The sequence below is a fragment of the Dromiciops gliroides genome, chromosome 5, assembly GCF_019393635.1.
Source record: "Dromiciops gliroides isolate mDroGli1 chromosome 5, mDroGli1.pri, whole genome shotgun sequence".
Classification (NCBI taxonomy): Eukaryota; Metazoa; Chordata; class Mammalia; order Microbiotheria; family Microbiotheriidae; genus Dromiciops; species Dromiciops gliroides.
In genome coordinates this window covers 45,398,937-45,418,134 of record NC_057865.1, presented here as the reverse complement: position 1 = coordinate 45,418,134, position 19,198 = coordinate 45,398,937, and the positions used below count along the sequence as shown (strand labels likewise).

At 38.9% G+C, this 19,198-nt stretch overlaps 1 protein-coding gene across 2 annotated transcripts in view; it reads left to right on the top strand.

The window, feature by feature from the left end:
- LOC122729861 (myosin VIIA and Rab interacting protein) overlaps nucleotides 1-19,198 on the top strand; it is a 441,763-nt gene that overhangs the window by 341,140 nt on the left and 81,425 nt on the right. The window lies entirely within an intron of this gene.

The following is a 19,198-nucleotide window of genomic DNA, read 5'->3' as shown; positions in this document are numbered from 1 at the left end:
CATGGTCTATTTTGCTCATGTCCTTCCTACAGCATGGTAACCAGGACTGAATATAATATTCTATATGCAGCCAGAGTAGAGCAGGTAGCATTTATATAGTACTTTAAGGTTTACAACATTGGACTGTCAACCAACCTTGCACTTAATTCTATGCCTTGATGCAGGTATCAAGCCTGATTGACCATTATTTGGCCTCTTAGTGGCTCAGAGTGAGTGCAAATAGCAATTGCTTTTGTTTTGTCCAGAAAACCTGAGGATCTTCCCCTCCCAGATATCCCTTTTTTCCTTCCTTCCTTCCTTCCTTCCTTCCTTCCTTCCTTCCTTCCTTCCTTCCTTCCTTCCTTCCTTCCTTCCTTCCTTCCTTCCTTCCTTTCCTTTCCTTTCCTTTCCTTCCTTCCTTCTTTCCTTCATTTCTTTTTTCTTTTCTCTTTTATTTTCTTTCTTGGTTTGTCTGTCTTTCTCCATTTATTTATCTATTTATCCATCTATTTATTTTTTTGTTTGTTGATGGATTGGTTGGTTGGTTGCTGAGACCTTGGAAAGATGTTAGCTTAAGAAGGCAAACTCTAGTCATCCTGATATATAGCTTGCCCCTGGACCCCGATGGCTCTGGAGGGCATAGTGAATCTGGTGACTTTGCACAGCCCTCCCTCCAATTCACTGCAAGTCATGACAGTACCTCCCAATGTCATAGTCCTCTTCAAGAATGAAGGACAGGGCAGCTAGGTGGTGCAGTGGATAGAGCACCGACCCTGGATTCAGGAGGACCTGAGTTCAAATCCAGCCTCAGACACTTAACACTTACTAGCTGTGTGACCCTGAGCAAGTCACTTAACCCCAATTGCCTCACCAAAAATTTAAAAAAAAAAATTTAAAAAGAATGAAGGACAAACAACAACAACATGATGATTATAGCCTAAAACCACCGCAGAGGCTGTAATATCACATATTAAACCCGTAGATTTCTATGAGTAAAGAAAGAAACAGATTCAACAAAGGATCACAACTCAAGCTCCTATGGTAATCTGGGCTAGAGGTGAACTTGAAAGTCCTTTTCCTTCTAGCCTACAAGCCTGGTCAAACCCTCCTAGATTTACTCACTGGATATGCTTACATACAGATAAAAAGGGGAAAGTGCATTTATTCTAATATTTGGGTTCAGATCCCATCTCTCCCACTTTCCAGTTATTTGACCTTATGTGAGTCTCTTAATTTCACTAACTTTTAGTTTCATTATCTGAAAAATGAAAGAGTTGGACTAGGGGGCCTCCAACATTATTTTCAGCTGTAAGTCAATGATCCCATCATTTTATGACCTTCTTGTTTAGTCTTCTCTATATAATTAGCCCAACTCATTAATCCAAAGGACATTTGGTTTTAGGTTTTTAGGAACTATTATGAACTCTACCCAATCAACAAATATTCCTTGGGCATTGCCCTGGGGAAGGCACTTCATAATTTTAGATTAACCAGATAAACTAATGTAATTTTGCTAGTTGACAAAATTAATTTTTATATTCTTGCCATGGTAACATGTTCTCTTCTAAATTCAGGTGTGGGTTTGTTTCTTTCTGCACATCGTGAGCAGGATAGATTCCATTTCAATTGCAGATCTCTGTGGGATATCATTAATTATACCAGAGTTCAGCTCAGGCATCACTTTTTTTTGGGGGGGGGGAGGGCAGTGAGGGTTAAGTGACTTGCCCAGGGTCACACAGCTAGTAAGTGTCAAGTGACTGAGGCCACATATGAACTCAGGTCCTCCTAAATCCAGGGCCAGTGCTCCATCCACTCCATCACCTAGCTGCCCCGACTTCACTTTTTATGAGGACTTATCTGATCTCCCCAGCTTCTGTTGGCTCCCTCTGAAAAATGACCTCTTGTTTATTTTGCATAGTTTTGTATGTACTTATGTATGTATGTCATCCCCTGACATAGAATATAAGTACTTCAAGGAGAGGGATTGTTTCTTTTTCATCTTTGCATACCCAGAACCTAACACAGTCCCTGGCATATAGTAGATGCTTAAAAAGAACTTGTTGATTGATTGCTCACTTTGCTGGTTAGGGAGACAGGACTCCCCCATTGAGTATGACTGGATCCAGATTTGGTCTAGATGGGGAGAACATTTATCAGTTTCCACCAATTAGGTTTAAAGGGATAGTTTTGCTGTGCAGTATTTATGTCATTTTGACAAACAAGTTAATTGGAGTCAGAAATTGTTTGCTTCAGTCTAATAGTTGTTGTTCAGTCATTTCAGTCTTGTCTGACTCTTTGTGATCCCATTCGGGTTTTTCTTGGCAAAGACATTCTCAAAGTCTCTCTTAAGAACTTTGGGATTGATTGCATGACATAGGAGACACTGGCACAGAACTGCCCAGCATAATATGCCCTTATCAGAGAAGGTGCTGTGCTCTATGAGCAAAGCAGATTTGAAGTAGCTCAAAAGAAACATAAAATGTGCAAATTTAGAGAATACCCCCCCCAATTGTTCACATGGCTTATTTGTGCCTGACCTGTGGTAGAGCATTCTGAGCTCTGGTCTGATCAGCCACACTTGGACGCACTGTCACTTGACTCGAACATACTGGTGTCATTTTGTTCCTCTTCAAGAACAAAGGGTAACAACTTAACAACTAGAGTGGTTTGATGTTTTACTCTCCAGCTCACTTTACAGATGAGGAAACTGAGGCAAATAGAGTTAAGTGACTTGTCTAAGGTCACAGAGCTAGTAAGAGAGCAGATTTGAACTCAGGAAGTTGAGACTTCCTAACTTAAGGCCTGACACCCCAGGTGCCACCTGACTCCCCTTGCCTGACATAAAATTGATATAGTGCTTTAAGATTTCCAAGGTGTTTTATGTATTTTTTTCTAATTTGATCCTTGCAAAACCCCATTTTACAGCTGAGAAATCAGCAGCCAAGAGAAATCAAAGGACTTATCTGGATTTGAACCTGGGCCTATCTTGTCTCCAGGTCCATCCCTCTGTCCCTTACGCCACCTAGTTTATAGAAACTAAGGGGAAACATGTCAGGAAAGTGAGAACAGGCTAACAAACACAAAGAATGCTGGGTCAGTCCAGAGCTATACTGTCTTCACCCATCTGCTGGCACAGGGAAATAGTTTTGATTAGCAAAGGATGCTGAAGGAGAAATATCATCCATCTCATTTTCAGCCTTTTTCCTGTCATCATCTCACATTGTTGGTGTTTTCAACACTCTTTTTCAGTTCTGTCTCATCTAAAAATAAGATACCCGTTTAGGCAAGGGAAGAATGGGAAGAAACTTCTTAACTTATGTGGACTTTGAGAGTGGTTGTTACAAATATAGACTCACAAGCTCCCTGGGAATCTTGTAGCCAAGAGAGAAAGCATCCGTGCTTTTTCATCCTCTTCCTTACTGATTTTCCTGAAATGGTCCTCAGGAACAGGAGGAGCCAAGAATAGAGAGCAGGACCCAAGGTGCTGAGGACTTGCAGCTTGAAGGGACCTTCGTGGTTAGCTGGTCCAGACCTCTTGTTCTACCTCAATGTTCAGAGTCATCACCAGCGTTCACGCCCCCATACTCCAGGTCCGCTGTTCTTTCCACTGAGCCATACTGCCTCAGTTTCTTAAGTATTTTTGAGGGGAAGATGAGAGCTATGATGCCATTAACACAGGAAAGTCCCAGAGAAGAAACTCTTTCCACCTAAAGCAAATCAGCTTCTGCCCTTCAACTTAGAGTCTTAACAAGTTGCTCTCAAACTGAAATGTGACAGGATTTTGCCCTGGTCAGATTCACTGTGACTTGGACCTGACTCAGAGACCTGCTTTCTATCCACATTGCTGCCTCTAGACATTGTCCCCCCACCCCCCTCCTTTGACATTGAACTCTATTTCTATTCCTAGGAAGATAACCATGGTATTTGTAACTTAGGCATTGCCTAATTATAAGGTAATGTGACCAGTTTTATAGGATACATACAATTAGTCTCATTGCTTTATATGCCTCCTCTGCCAGCTCATTACCCTTTGTACATCACACATGTTCTTATTCTGCCTTGTATTCTGTGTATATATTTGTATCTGTGTCTTACCACGCCATTTATCCATCTTCTCCCTCTCCCTCTCCCTCTGTCTCCCTTTCCTCCTCTCTTCTCACCCCTCTTTCCCTCTCTCATCATGCCAGGGACAGAGGCTACAGAGACAAAATCCAGGCATTCCCTGTTATCAAGAAGTTTGTTTTCCATCAAAACTCAGAGGGAAATAGGGAAGAGAGGCAGAGAGCCTATTAAGACATGTCTAAGCCCTGTCGCCTGATTTCAATTTGGCAAAATCCATTCTTATTTAGGACAAAGGGTTTTAATGTTTAACTTCTTGGCCCTTTCAATTCTGCTTCTTCGCGGTAATACAGAGTGTCCCAAAAGTCTTAGAGAAAGTAAATAAGCCTTAAGCCATTAAGGCTTAATACTTTACTGATTTTCCTGAGATGTGGAGCTAAGAAGAAAATTGGACCATAAACACTAGGCCTTACAGCTTGAAGGGACTGTCAAGATTATCTTCTACAACCCCCTCATTTTCCCTAAGGTCCAGAGGTACTAAGCCTGTATATTAATGATACTGACAAAAGCTCCCAACTTAAAACCAAAGAATAATTTAAGGATAATCTGGTTCAGACAGATCCGCTAGCTATTCTTTATATTCAAACCAATGATTAAAATAAAATCTTGCTTTCGTGTCATGTCTATGCAGTTGTTGTTCAGTCATTTGAATCACGTGCAACTCTTCATGACTCATTTGGGATTTTCTTGGCAGAGACACTGGAGTGGTTTGCCATTTCCTTCTCCAGCTCATTTTACAGATGAGGAAACTGAGGCAAACAGGGTGTAGGGACCAATTTTTAATTGGGGAGTGTTAGCTAAGCAGCTCACTGAAATATTGGGGCAAGGAAGGAGACAAACAGCCTCCCTCAAAACAGAGCAGGATTTATTTAACAAGAACGAACTTAAAAAAAACACAAACAGGATCAGTAGGATCAAGGGAAAGGAAATAAAATGGGGAAAGGGAAATTATACAACCTGAACTACACCACCACCCAGGAATCAGCTGAGAACACACAGCAGCGTCCTGTAACCTTCCAGCTTCAAGCTAGAATGGCGGAAAAAAAAAACTCCCTTCTTCTTAGCAGACCCCAGGCTGACCATACACAGCCCCCAGCCAATTGGCTGGCCCCTCTGACAGTCACATGACTGCCCTCACTGGACTTCCAATCATTATAATTTTGCCAGGCCCATGTAGTCATTGGCAAGTGGTGATGATGTGAGGTGCCAGTACCATGGCAACGGCAACAACCAGTGGGTGGAGTACCATGCCATTTGCGGAGCCCCAGAGGCCAGTGCGCGTGCCAGCATTTGTTTTTTTTTAATTCTAGCCAAAATATGGGGTCATAAAAACCTTAAATAACAAATAATTCTTTAAAAGGGTTAAGTGACCTGCCCGGGGTCACACAGCTAGTATATAAAAATAGACTAAGAGATCTCTAAAAATCCCTTTCAGCTCTAAATTCTGTGGCACAATGACACTCCCTTTGCTGGCCAAGTCTCTGCTCAACCAGAACTAAGGAAAAAGTTTGAGGCTCTAAATTAGTTGCACATTTTTCATCAATTCCTTAAGCTACACCAGAAAAAAATCCCAACTGAGATTATTAAAAAGAAATAAAACTCCTTTGAATATACAAGGATAGCTTTATAAAAAAATGTGTCAAAATAGCTATTTAGTCATTTGGTATGAGGCAGATCATGCTAACCACTAACTTGATTCTATTCAGCAAAAAGAAAAAGGCTCTGAGAAGTTTTGCCACTAACCATGGCGGCTATGTGTTCTACTCTAGTCTACAGCTAGTGCTGGGGAAGTGCCAAGCTTTTTGTAGTCTTCATTGAGCATCCTCTATTCCCCAGTTCTACTACTCTATAACTGGCCATATTTATCGGGGTGTGGTTAGTGTGGTTTTATTCAATATCAAAATTGGCCTGTGAGCCCCTAACTTTTCACCCATTTTGCTGTCTTTACCTAAGTCCCTCATGCAAACAGAAATGTACTTGGATACTGTTTTACTCTTTTGTGGAAGATACAATATATAATACATAATACTATACCTACTGTGTGCCTGAAATTTCTTTTAATGCCAGGCTGCCCCCAAACAATACAGAAGCACTCTCTGAATCCTGGAAAGTTCTAAGAAATACTAATCAATTGTCTTAGCCTCACAATATCAAGTCCTCCTTTACAGGGGGCAAAGGAGTGTAAGAAATACACTTAAATGGCATCTGCTCATTGGAATCCAGTTGAACTAGGTATTAAATAATGGACTCAGGAACTATGGATTTGACATTTGGCTCCCTCTGAAGGGAAATCTGAGCATGGGCTCAAAGGAATCTCTGGTGTATTGCAATTTTCATAAGTTCTTCAAAGTTATATTGGATCATTGCCTTGCTGAATATACCACGTGCTTCCCAGAAGATCATCTTACTTACACTAACGCTCTTATTTTGTATACAGTACATTTCTCTCTGCTTCAGTTCATGTGGGTCTTTCCAGGTTTTTCTTATCTGTATTCTCTTACAACCTAGCTAATCTAGAGTTGTTTTCCATGACTACCCATGTATAATTTATATTGAATTGCTTGAGTTTTGGGGGTGGGGTGGGAAGGGAGGGGGGAAGAGAAGTTGAAACGCAAAGTTTTTTTTAAAAAATTGATGTCAAAATTTGCTTTTACATGTAATTTGGAAAATAAAATTCTGGGTTAAAAAGGGGAATCTCTAGTATAGACTGGATTTACTATGGCAATACTTTTACAATTGGTGTCCTTTTCCTGATAGGGACCTCTTCTGCTTCTCACTGGGAGTAGTTTATTCCTAATGGAGCAGGGAGGGATAAATTCAAAGGCAAGTCTGGACAAGGAGCTTCTGCCAACACTGCGTCCTCTAATCTCTGGGCTTGAAACATTTGTGACATTTCTGCCTTGGATACTAAGGAGTGCAGTGTATGTAGTGAAGGGTCTAGAATTGAGAAGACTCATGTTACTGAGTTCAAATCCGGCCTCAGACATTTACTAACTGTGAGACAAAGGCAAGTCACTTCACCTTGTTTGCCTCAATTCCTCATCTGTAAAATGGGATGGAGAAGGAAATGGCAAACCATTCCAGTATCTTTGCCAAGAAAACCCTCAATGGGATCACCAAGAATCAGACACAACTGAAAAATAACTGAACATCCCTTTCACTTATGTTATACACTCTCTTGTCCCACTAACAGCCAAAGCCTAGATGTTCTACACAAAGGAGAAAGGGCTGAAGAACAAAAGAAGCAGTATACCAACGAGGCAAAAACAAATATAATATATGTAAATATAAGTGACTGATTAATAATTTTTTTCAAAAGTATTTTTGTTATTTAGTCATTTTCAGTTATATTCGACTCTTTGTGACCCCATTCAGGCTTTTCTTAGCAAAGATGCTCATTTTACAGGTGAGGAAACTGAGGCAAACAGGGTTAAGTGACTTGCCCAGGGTCATACAGCTCATGTCTGAGGACAGATCTGAACTCAGGTCTTCCTGGCTCCAGACTCAGAATTCTATTAACTGTACCACCTAGCTGTACTTCCTTTCCCCTCACCAAAAAAAAAGTATTAGTAATACAAATTCACATGATCCAGAATCTTGGGAGTGGCTTAAATTCCTCATAGCTAACAACAGGGAGATACCCTGGGGCCCAGAAGGAACTGCCTCACACATGTTTAGGTGGAATGCTTCCCAATACTTGGCTACCCAAAGAGAGGATGACAGCTATGAAGTCAGGAGTGAGGGTGACAGTGTTTGGGGGGAGGAGGTTCCTTACTGAACTGACTGAACTGCTGCCCTCAACAGAACCGGCTCTGGCTGAAGGCTACATCAGCCAGCAGATGGGATGTCTTTAATCTGGTAATCTGACAGTCATCACTGCTTTAGCTATTTCACCACCATCACCCAACGACCCTCAAATTTTCTCATAGGTTGTTGAATACTTGGTAGTTCTTCACAGAGGGGAAGCCTGTGTTGTGCAGTTTGCAGCACTGTGAATCTCCATCCCTGAAGCATTTCTGTCTCCATTGGTTCTTATGGGAATTCACGTGCTTTCTTTTCGACCAGGGGCACAGGAACTGGTTCAAGGGAGCTGGGTCTTAACTTTGTTATTTCTGGAGAATGGGGACTCCTCAGAGAGCTCTTTTTTTCTCTCTGCCTGTTGAGCAAGAAAAGGAGTCAGGGAAAATAAACATAGAGTAGTCAGATTGCCATGGGTCAGGGCTACTGCCAAGAACTTGCCCCACACTAGTCTAACTAAATGTATGTTTGGACATATAAATAGAAGACCATACCCTAATCACCAGGTTTCTATTTTTAAGAAAGAATACCCAAGGAAGAGATGATAGTATCTGCTCATTTGCAATACATAAGAAGGTTTGAAAATTCTTGCAAGAGTCTCAGTTGAAAAGGCAAAAAATAAAAATTTTCTTCTATTTATTATTTCTTCTAAAACAAGAATCTCTTAATTAAATCAATCAATTGGTCATACATCCTTTTTTTTTTTTTGGTAGGGCAATGAGGGTTGAGTGACTTGCCCAGGATCACACAGCTAGTAAGTGTTAAGTGTCTGAGATCACATTTGAATTCAGATCCTTCTGAATCCAGGGCCAGTGCTCTATCCACTGCACCACCTAGCTGCCCCTGGTCACATATCCTTGAGTTTAGTTTGTAGACTCATCTTTCTCCTTAAACACTACTACTTCAGTCCCTTAACTGGTCTCCCTGCCTCAAGTCTCTCCCACTGCAATCCATTCTTCACTCAGCTTCTGAAGGGATTTTCCTTAAGAACAGATGTCATTCTCCTATTCGATGAATTCCAGCAACATCCTTTTGCCTCTAGAATTAAATATAATCTTCTCTGAAATTTACAGCCCTTTATAACTTGGTCCCATCCCACCTTTTCAGTTTTGTTACACATTGCTCCTTTCTCCAGACTCTACATTCGAACCAAATAGACTTTTTTTCTCTTTTCTCTGTTTCTCACATATGACAATGCATTTCCCATCTCTGTGCCTTTGCATCAGATGTCTATGATGCGTTCCAACCTCACCTGTGTCTTAAAGGGTCTCTCGCCTCCTTCAAGATTCAGCTGAAGTATTGTCTTCTACGGAAAACTTTTCTTTCTTTCTTTCTTTCTTTTTTTGCGGGGCAATGGGGATTAAATGACTTGCCCAGGGTCACACAGCTAGTAAGTGTCAAGTGTCTGAGGAAGGATTTGAACTCAGGTCCTCCTGAATCCAGGGCCAGTGCTTTATCCACTGCACCACCTAGCTGCCCCCTCTTTCTTTCTTTCTTTCTTTCTTTCTTTCTTTCTTTCTTTCTTTCTTTCTTTCTTTCTTTCTTTCTTCTTTCTTTCTTTCTTTCTTTCTTCTGCAGGACAATGAGGGTTAAGTGACTTTCCCAAGGTCACACAACTATTAAGTGTCAAGTGTCTGTACATGAAGCCTTTCTTGGTGTCTCCAATTGGTCACACTTCCCTAACAACCTTATATTTAACTACATATTCTTTTTCTTATGCACATGTATTTATTTCATATTTATTCTCTATGTTCTTCTACATCTATCCACGTTGTTTCTTTCAATAAAATATCAGTTCCTTGAGAGCAAACACTGTTTGATGGTTTGTTTTACTTGCCTTCCAACCAACCCTGGGCATTTTTTGTGTTGCTGTGTTTGTGGAGGGAGACATGAATCCTAATTGATGGAGTGAATTCTGAGGCAACACCACATAACAGACAGATGGGTTGGAGTTAGGGCTCTTAAAGACAGATGTGGGTCCAGAGACTGGAGACATGCATAGAGAGAGAAGAAATACTTTGGAAGCTTCAGGCACAGAGAAGAAGCAGGCTCCTTAACATGTTCCTGACTTCCAGCTTGTCTCCCTGAAGACTTTGAAGACTTTCTCTTGGGTGAGAGTTGGGCCTCTTTAGCGAAAGAATTCTTTCATTCTTGTGCATTTTATTATATGCCCTAATCTACAGAACTTCCCTGATTTTCTGCTCATTGTCTAGCATGTATAACTGGATTTATTCACTATTTGCTCTTTGTGATGGTCTTTTATTTAACCAGCATTTGGTGGGAAGGAGCAAAACTGGAGAGTATAAACTAAGGGTTACCCTGCTCTTAAGGGCGACTGGGTACAGCTGTTTTTCTGAGCTCCTTATACTGCTAGACCAGAAGGAACAGATGGGAGGGAGGGAAGGAGCCTGCTCTGTGCCAGGCACTAAGTGCTTTACAAATATTATCTCATTTGATATACATATATAGATAGATAGATAGATAGATAGATAGATAGATAGGTGTATATATGAATCTAGCCTGACGCCCTGTTAGAGATAGTAACGAGAAGGTCTAAGCATCCAATCACTGCCCTTCTCCTCCCCCCACTCAAGGTGGACATTGTAGTCTCTTTCAGAGAGGGGTGGACAAGGTTCCAGAGATAACTATGAAGTCACCACAAGCCACACGTTTAGACAATCCATATAGACGTAAGCCCATATATCTTACATTTGTCTCTGTATCTATACTACTTAGCATATAAAGCACTTAATAATTAATGCCCATTTCACTGATTCATGACAGATATCATAATTATCATTCTTATGAAAATAATAAAGGTTGAATGTTATAATGGAAAGGGCCCTTGACCAAGATTCAGGAAATCTGGGCTTGGGTCCAACTCCACTGCTAGCTAGGTGCGTGACCCAAAACTAGTCACTTCCCTTCTCTGAGATTCCATTTCCTCATGTGTATAACAATGGATCCACAGAACATCAATCATCTCTACTACCCCTAGCAAATGTATGCATACCTTCTATGATCTATGATCAATTATATGGTTAGAATGACTAAGAAATGAGAGAGCATGGTGATAACAATTTATATAAAAATGATGCTATGGCATTGTTTTTACTCTGAGACTTTGAAGAAGCCAAAATTTCATTGATATGGGTCATAGCATCATAGATTTAGAACTAGAGGGGACCTAGTTCAATCCCCTCATTGTAGAGTTGAAGAACTGAGACCCAAATAGGTTAAGGGATGGCCTCAAGTCAGGTATTGAGAGATGTTGGATTCAAACCGTGATAATCTGATTTCAAAACCGGCATTATTTCAGCTATTCTATGCTGACTCCTAAAACTGATACAAGCTATCATTCCTCCACATTTCATGATCTGCTGTGGTAAAAAAAAAAAAATACCTTATGGCCGACTTTCTTGTAATGAGAATCTCTGAACATTGTCAGACTGGTCCTCAGATTGTTCATCACTGGGCCCATACTCAAAATATTTCTACTTTAGTAGACACAAAGAAAGAGAGAACGACAGAGAAACAGAGAGACAAAGTTAGAGAGAAAGATGAGAACAAAGAGAGAGAGACAAAGAGAAACACAATGGGGAGGTAAGACAAAGAAATAGAGGGAAAGGAAGGAGAGAGAGAAACAGAGACAGGAAGAAGAGAGAGGGAAGAAGGGAGATGGGGAGGGGGTACAGAAGGAGGAAGGGGAAGAAGGAGAAGGACAGGGGAGAAAAGAAGAGGAAAGTGTGTGTGTGTGTGTGTGTGTGTGTGTGTGTGTGTGTGTATGTGAGAGAGAGAGAGAGAGAGAGAGAGAGAGAGAGAGAGAGAGAGTCAATCAAAGATAGAAGCCTGTCTAGTTCTCTGCCTGAGTCCAATCTGAGAACAACAAAGGCTCTTTAGAATACTTGAAAGCAATACATATATACCAAGTCAAATTGAATAAAATTAATGACACTGTACCTGCTTGCACTTAATCTTTCTAAATTTCTTGTCCATGGTTTAGTTTTTTTTGTTTGGTTGTTTGGTTGGTTGGTTGGTTGGGTTTTTTTTGTTTTTTTTGTTTTTTTTTTTTACTGAGGCAATTGGGGTTAAGTGACTCGCCCAGGGTCACACAGCTAGTAAGTGTTAAGTGTCTGAGGCTGGATTTGAACTCAGGTCCTCCTGACTCCAGGGTCGGTGCTCTATCCACTGCGCCACCTAGCTGCCCCCATGGTTTAGTTTTTAAGTAGCATGAATTAGGATTCGATTTGGAGATTTGGATATCTTCTGGTAGCAGAACGTACCCCAAACTTTAACTGATTGTATTATATTTTACTTGTGTTCTTTGATTTAATTCCATTGGGGGGGGTAATCAGTGATTTTTATAGTGTTACACGTACTTGATACTTGAAACATTGATTGTTGTTGTTGTTGTTGTTCAGGGTTATTACTTTAGGTTCCTTTGACTGTTGAGCTCCTCCAATCACAAGGGAGTGGTTGGCTTAATCTGAAAATTTCTTCATTAAATTACATCATTAGTTAGGCTTCTACTACAATGAAAAAGCACTTAATATTCCATGAAAAGCCTCATTTCCTAGTCACTAAAAAAAACCACACCACTAATTGGTCTCTTAGATGATCCTCCTACCTCCATTTATTCGTATGTTCATGAGCATGTAGGCATTGTATGCGCATGTAAATGTATGCCCACCAATCCATGTAAATGCATGTGTACTATGCACATGTAAATCTATGTACATTACATGTATTATTCACATGTAGATGTATGTGCATTCTATGCATTATTCACATGTAAATGTATGCACTTTAGATGCATTATGCACATGTAAATTAAAATGATATGCATGTATGTGTGTATATGTGTACATGTGTGTATGCTTGTATGCATGCATGTATACATACATAAATGAGCATATATATACATATAATTTTTAAACTTATCTGTGACTATATTATATCCCCTTCAATAAACGATAAGCTCCTTGGGGGCAGACATTTTTTCCTCCATTAATATTTCTAGCACTGAAATAATAGAAGGTGCTTAATAAATACTTGTTGATTTCTTCTTTCCTATTCCATACATATTTTATATATGTATATATTCATATATATATTTTTATATACACATGTATATTAATTGTTGTTGTTTAGTCATTTCAGTCATGCCTGACTTTTTGTGACTCCATTTGGGGATTACTTGGCAAAGATACTGAAGTGGTTTGACATTTCCTTCTACAGCTCATTTTATAGATGAAGAACTGAGGTAAACAGGGTTAAGTGATTTGCCCAGATAGTAAGTATCTCAATATAAATTTGAACTCATGTCATCCTGACTTCAGGCCAGCACTCTATCCACTGAACCACTTAGCTGCATATATGCATATGTATGGATATGGATATATACATATGGATATATGGAGATGTATATGAATATTTGTGTATATATATGTATATATGTATACAGAGCACATATATACATATATAATGCAAAGTGATTTCAAGTTGAGTTTTTTGGAGGGATAACAACTAAGGGAATTGGAAGAGATCTCTTAAAAGAGATCACACTTGAGCTCTGAACAATACTGGAGATTCCAAGAAGCAGACATGAGAAAGGGAAGCACTTCAAGCAGGGGAGAGCTTATACAAAGGTGTGGAGGAAAGAAATGGAAAGGTCATAAACAAGGAACTTCAAGCAGGCCAGTTTGTCCATAGCATAGCGTGTAAGAGGGAGAGTAATGTGTAAACAGCTTGGACAGATGGACTGGAGGCAGACTGTGAGGGACTTTAAATGCCAAAAGAAGTTTGTTCTTTTTCCTAGAGGCAACACTTAAACGTGTTGAGCAGGGGAGTGTCCTAGTCACAACTATGCTTTATGGTAGCTAATTTAAGAATGGATTGTAAAGGGGAGAAAATGGACACAGCGAGTCCAATTAGGAAGCTATGGTAATATTACAGCTGAGAGAGGTCATGGGGACCTGAGTTACAATGGCTGTGGTGTGAATGAAAATAAGGCAAAGGATGCCAGCTCAACAATCATTTGTTAAGCACTATGTGCCAGGCATTGTGCTTAAATACTGGGAATACAAGTGCAAAAAGACACTGGAAATATAAATGCAAATGCAGAAAGAAGAGACAGTCCTGGACCTCAAGGAGTTTATTAATGGAGCAAAACAATACATAAAAGGAAACATAAGTGGAAGATGGGGAGAGATAAAGGTAGCTGGCGTGGCAGCATCATAGAGAAAGTCTGGAGAGTTAGGAGGGAAACCTAGGGAGGAATAAAGACATGGCTGGCCTCGCCATCCCCCTTAAGATGGAGGTTGTGGAATCTGACATGAGAGATGACATTCAGACAAAATTCAGACAAAACTTAGTGAATAACTGGATTTGGGGGGGTGGGCATGGTTAGGTAAGAGCAAAGACATTTGAAATAAGGAACTTTGGACAACATGCTCGGGACTCTTTAGGAGCCACATTTATTCATTCTTAACTGTTTCCATGTAGGGATTCCTTCCACAGACCCACCATTACCCTATATCTTACCGACAGAGTCACTGCTTAGAAAAAGAAAAAACCAACAACCACCAAGCTTCTTTGCCAACTAGAATCCCTTCACTTGTACATCTAATCATTGGTTGAAGTGCTTTGAATCTGGGAAACTGTGGGGTGATTTATGCAAGTGACATTTTCAGAAAAGATGGGGCAGTCTAATTTGCCACTTGAGGCTGGCAACTTTGGAAAATTCTAGAATAGAGGAATCCTTTGAAGGTTAAGAAATTAAGAAGAGAGATTAGTAAAGTGGAAAAAAAGGGGCTTTTAAGGTGGTGGTAATTACATTTTTTTGGAGAAATGACAGCCTATACTTACATATAAACTTAATCTTGACATGTATGCTTTATTAAAAATCTCAAGAAATAACATCTAGGGGGCAGCTAGTTGGTGAAGTGGATAAAACATTGGTCCAGGATTCAGGAGGACCTAAGTTCAAATGTGGCCTCAGACACTTGACACTTACTGGCTGTGTGACCCTGGGCCTTTGCCCCTCCCCTCCCCAAAGAAATAACATCTAAGGAAAGAGGAAAGTCTTACAAAATTAAATTGAGAGTGATAATATCACAAATTATTGATAAGCATAATGTTGAATTTGTAATGTAGTTATATAGTTAAAGTATTAGAAATAACTGAAAAATGATATTGTAATGATATTTATCTCTGAAAATCACATAAAATTTTCCATGTTTTGATATCTTTCTCATGATGGCAAAGAGACACTAACCTAAAATTTGTGAATACTGTATTTTTATTTCACCAAATTAACCCAGCCTCACCAATCTTTGTTAGACTGTATTTATAAAAACTAGTTATAGTTCTTGCCATGAGACTTTGATATTTAACAAAGTACCTTAGTTCAAAAGCCTTAATTCTTAAATGCATATTTTTGAAAGTTTGGATTTCAATCCTGTAATGGACTTTGTTATATTTGTATTTATCTTGTAGTATACTAATTCATCAAAATTACAAGTCTTCTCTTCCTTCACATAATTGACATTTACTTGGTTCTGACGATGAGAGCTTTTCTCCTAGTCAAAAATCCAGATGTTACCAATGGTCATTTAGAACCATTTCCTTCTTGCCTAACAACTTTAACTATATAACTACATTACAAATTCAACATTATACATATCAATAATTAGCTAAGTTCTTACAGTGTCTATCAATTAAATAAATTTCCATTCAGACCTTTTTTCATCTTTAGGGGAAAAGCTGAGTCTGAATGAGACAAGTATTATTTCACTAAGAACTATTTTCCACACTCCATTTCAATAGTATATAGTATACTCTCGAATGACTTGCCCAAACACACAAATACATGGGTAAAACTTTGTTGATATTTGCCTGCTATCTACCCTTTGCTCATTACATTGAGAGTGATCTTTTGTAGCCCAGTGTATATGAGGGATATGGGAAAGCAGGGATGAAAGAATTGTAGGAAACTTTTTCAGATCCTCTCAAAATTTGTACTTTGACAGGCAGAAATGGGAATAAAGAGAAAGATCAAGATAGGCTAAAAGAAGATAGAAAACAGAGTAAATATCATGGGGATGGAATAGGATGGAGGGAAACAGTAAACAATAGTAACTGTGAAAAAATGCTGAAGCAGAGGCAAGAGTAATGTAAGATGGCGGTGATGGTGATTGCTGGATTGATGATGATTGGATGGAGATGAAGATTGATTGATTGATGCTGAGGACTAATTGATAAGGAGGAATGATTGATGAAGATGAGGATTGGTCGATGATGACAACATGATTGAGGATGAGGAGGAGGATTGATGAGTCATGATTGGTGATGATAGATTGATGATGATGATGATGACAATGACGAAACATATAGTACTGACTTGGCTGGGCTATTGGGAAGAAAATTCTGTTTCAGGTTTAAGGTACTATATTAATGTTATCCATTACTGTTGTTGGAATAATCAACCTCATGGGTTTATTGTAAGTAAATCTCTCTTTAAAGTACTATATAAATGTAGTTTACTATAAAAAAAAATGATGGTCAGGATGCTATCATAAAAACCTGGAAAGACCTACATGAGCTGATGCAAAATGAAATGTACTGTATGCAAAATAACAGCAATATTGTAAGACGGTCGGCTGTGAATGACTTGGCTATTTTCAGCAATGAGATGATCTAAAATAACTCTGAAGTTCTTATGAAAAATGCAATCCATCTACAGAGAGAGAACTGATGGTATCTGAATACAGATTCAAGCATAATATTTTTTGTTAGTTACTTTATCTGAATTTTATTTTTGTTTTCTTTCACAACCTGGCTAATGTTGAAATGTTTTGCATGACTGCTTATGTATAGCTTATATTGAATTGCTTGAGTTCTTGGAGAGGGGGGCAGGGTAGGGAAGAAGAGAATTTGGAACACAAAGTTTAAAGAAAAAAGATAGAAGGACCTTGGCCCAGAGGTTATGTCTGTGCCTCTGAACAATCTGCAGACTGTACCTGCATTGTTACATACAACCCTTAGATAGCTGACAGCTGGCAAGCAAGCAAGTTGGCTACTATCCTAACTGACTAGAGAAGCAGCCCCAAAAGTGGGGGTCTAACAAGCTTCAATAGACTACCTTGGCTATCTTCCTTACACACCAAAGAGTCTCTTTGGTTGGAAACCTCCCTTCATAACCAAGACCAATTCCAACCATATATTCTGCTGTAAATCTCACTAGTACTTTCCTGTTAAGAAACCAGCTGCCCATACCTAAACAGATCATATTCATTCAATCAATCAATCACTCATTCATTCATTCTTTCATTAATTCACATATTCCCATTTCATCAGTTCAATGAATATTTATTGAATCCCTACTATAAATGAAGCATTAGTGCGAAAGACTAAGGGAGATAAAAAGATTTATAAGGAATGGTCACTGCCCTCCAGGAGTTTAAATCTATTAGGAGAGAAAATAGTTTATAATTAGATAGTAATATGTTATTTAAAAAGTTTTCCTTATCAACAATACTATGAGGCATGGACAAGTAGTACTATAGCCATTTTGTAGATGAAGAAAGTCACTTGCACCTATACGTTCCTGACTCTAAGTCTAGCACGGATCTTACATATACATGTCTAACTAATTGTCATTGCAAAGCATTATGTGATAAATGTTGTAAGAGCAGAACCGTCAAAGGGGCCTTATGAGATCAGGATGTAAATTCACATCATTTAGAGTTATCACAGAAGGTTTTATGTCAGGTGGAGCATCAAGCTGGTCCTGGAAGGATGGATAGGGTTTTGTTAGGTTAATGTGTGTTTCTGTGGCTGGGGAGCAGGGGTGGGAGGGAGCGGTGGGGCATGGAGGAGGAAAGAAAAAAAAGAAAACAAATCATATTTCAGCAATAACAAGTTACCCAATTTGATTGGAGTATAGGGTGAAAAATACGGCTAGGGAAAGAGAATTTGGGGATAGATCATTGGAGGACTTTGAATGGTAAATAAGGAATTAGTATTTTATTCTGTAGTCAACAAAGTCTCTAAATATTTTTTAGCAGTTATTTTGTTTTCATCAGCATTTTAGGAAGATTAATCTAATGGCAGTCATATATAAGAGGGATTGCATGGGCAAATGAATATAAGGAAAGGGTACTAAGGTAGGAAATTGATTAGGAGGTTATTGCAATAATGTAGGTGAGATATGAAGTCCTGAACTCAAGTAGGGTCAGGAAAAATGGAAAGGAAAGTAAGGAAATGAAAAGGTATAAGAAATGAGGAAACAAGATGTCAGAAGTGGTTATTTTAAAAAATGATTTGGTCATTCTGTCCCTAATGAATGATGCAACCTTAAGCAAGTCAGTAAATTTACTACATTATAAACTCCTAAAAAGCATGGACTATGATATTTCCCTCTTAAATCTCCAACACAGGACCTTGTCCTCTATAGGTGGTTAAGAGACGTTTGTCGAATTGAATTGTTGAAAACAAGTTTCCTCATCTGTAAAATTTAGGGATTATATTAGATGAACTCTAACATCTCTAAAATCCTATGACAAATTAACTGATCTATTCCTCCTTGCCAATGGCATATTAAGTTAACTTTTGTTGTGTTAATACAGTAGATAATCTAAATGTCACTTAACTTCAAAATACATTCAGTAAATTATTTTACTTTCTATAGCAGAGTGTCCTTGGTCATAAACTTTTTATTTATTTATTTTTTGTTTTGTTTTTTTGTTTGTTTTTTGCAGGGCAATGAGGGTTAAGTGACTTGCCCAGGGTCACACAGCTAGTAAGTGTCAAGTGTCTGAGGTTGGATTTGAACTCAGGTCCTCCTGAATCCAAGGCCAGTGCTCTATCCACTGTGCCACCTAGCTGCCCCCGGTCATAAACTTTTTAGCATAGACAAATATTAAAATGAATTTTTATTCTCAAGAAACACTAGACAGGTTGGGTATTTCAGGCAGTACTGGTAGAGAGAAGTTGGAAGGACATTAGGTGGCAGAGGAAGGAAGATTTAGGATTATGTATTTGGGCAGAAAATCCACATAATGAAAAAATACATTAGAATGTTACTCATTTTTCAAAAAATAATTGAATCATTGAATTTACTTTTTTAATCACTGAATAATATTTAAGACAAAAAAAAACTACAGTAGAGTTTAAAGTGTCCTGTTAGTTTGATTCCCCCCCCCACACATTTCCTAGTTACTTAACATTTTTCATGAGTATCCACTGAAATTTCCATTTCATTATTTTTGTTCAATCACAGGTATCACAGTTTAAGGCAGAC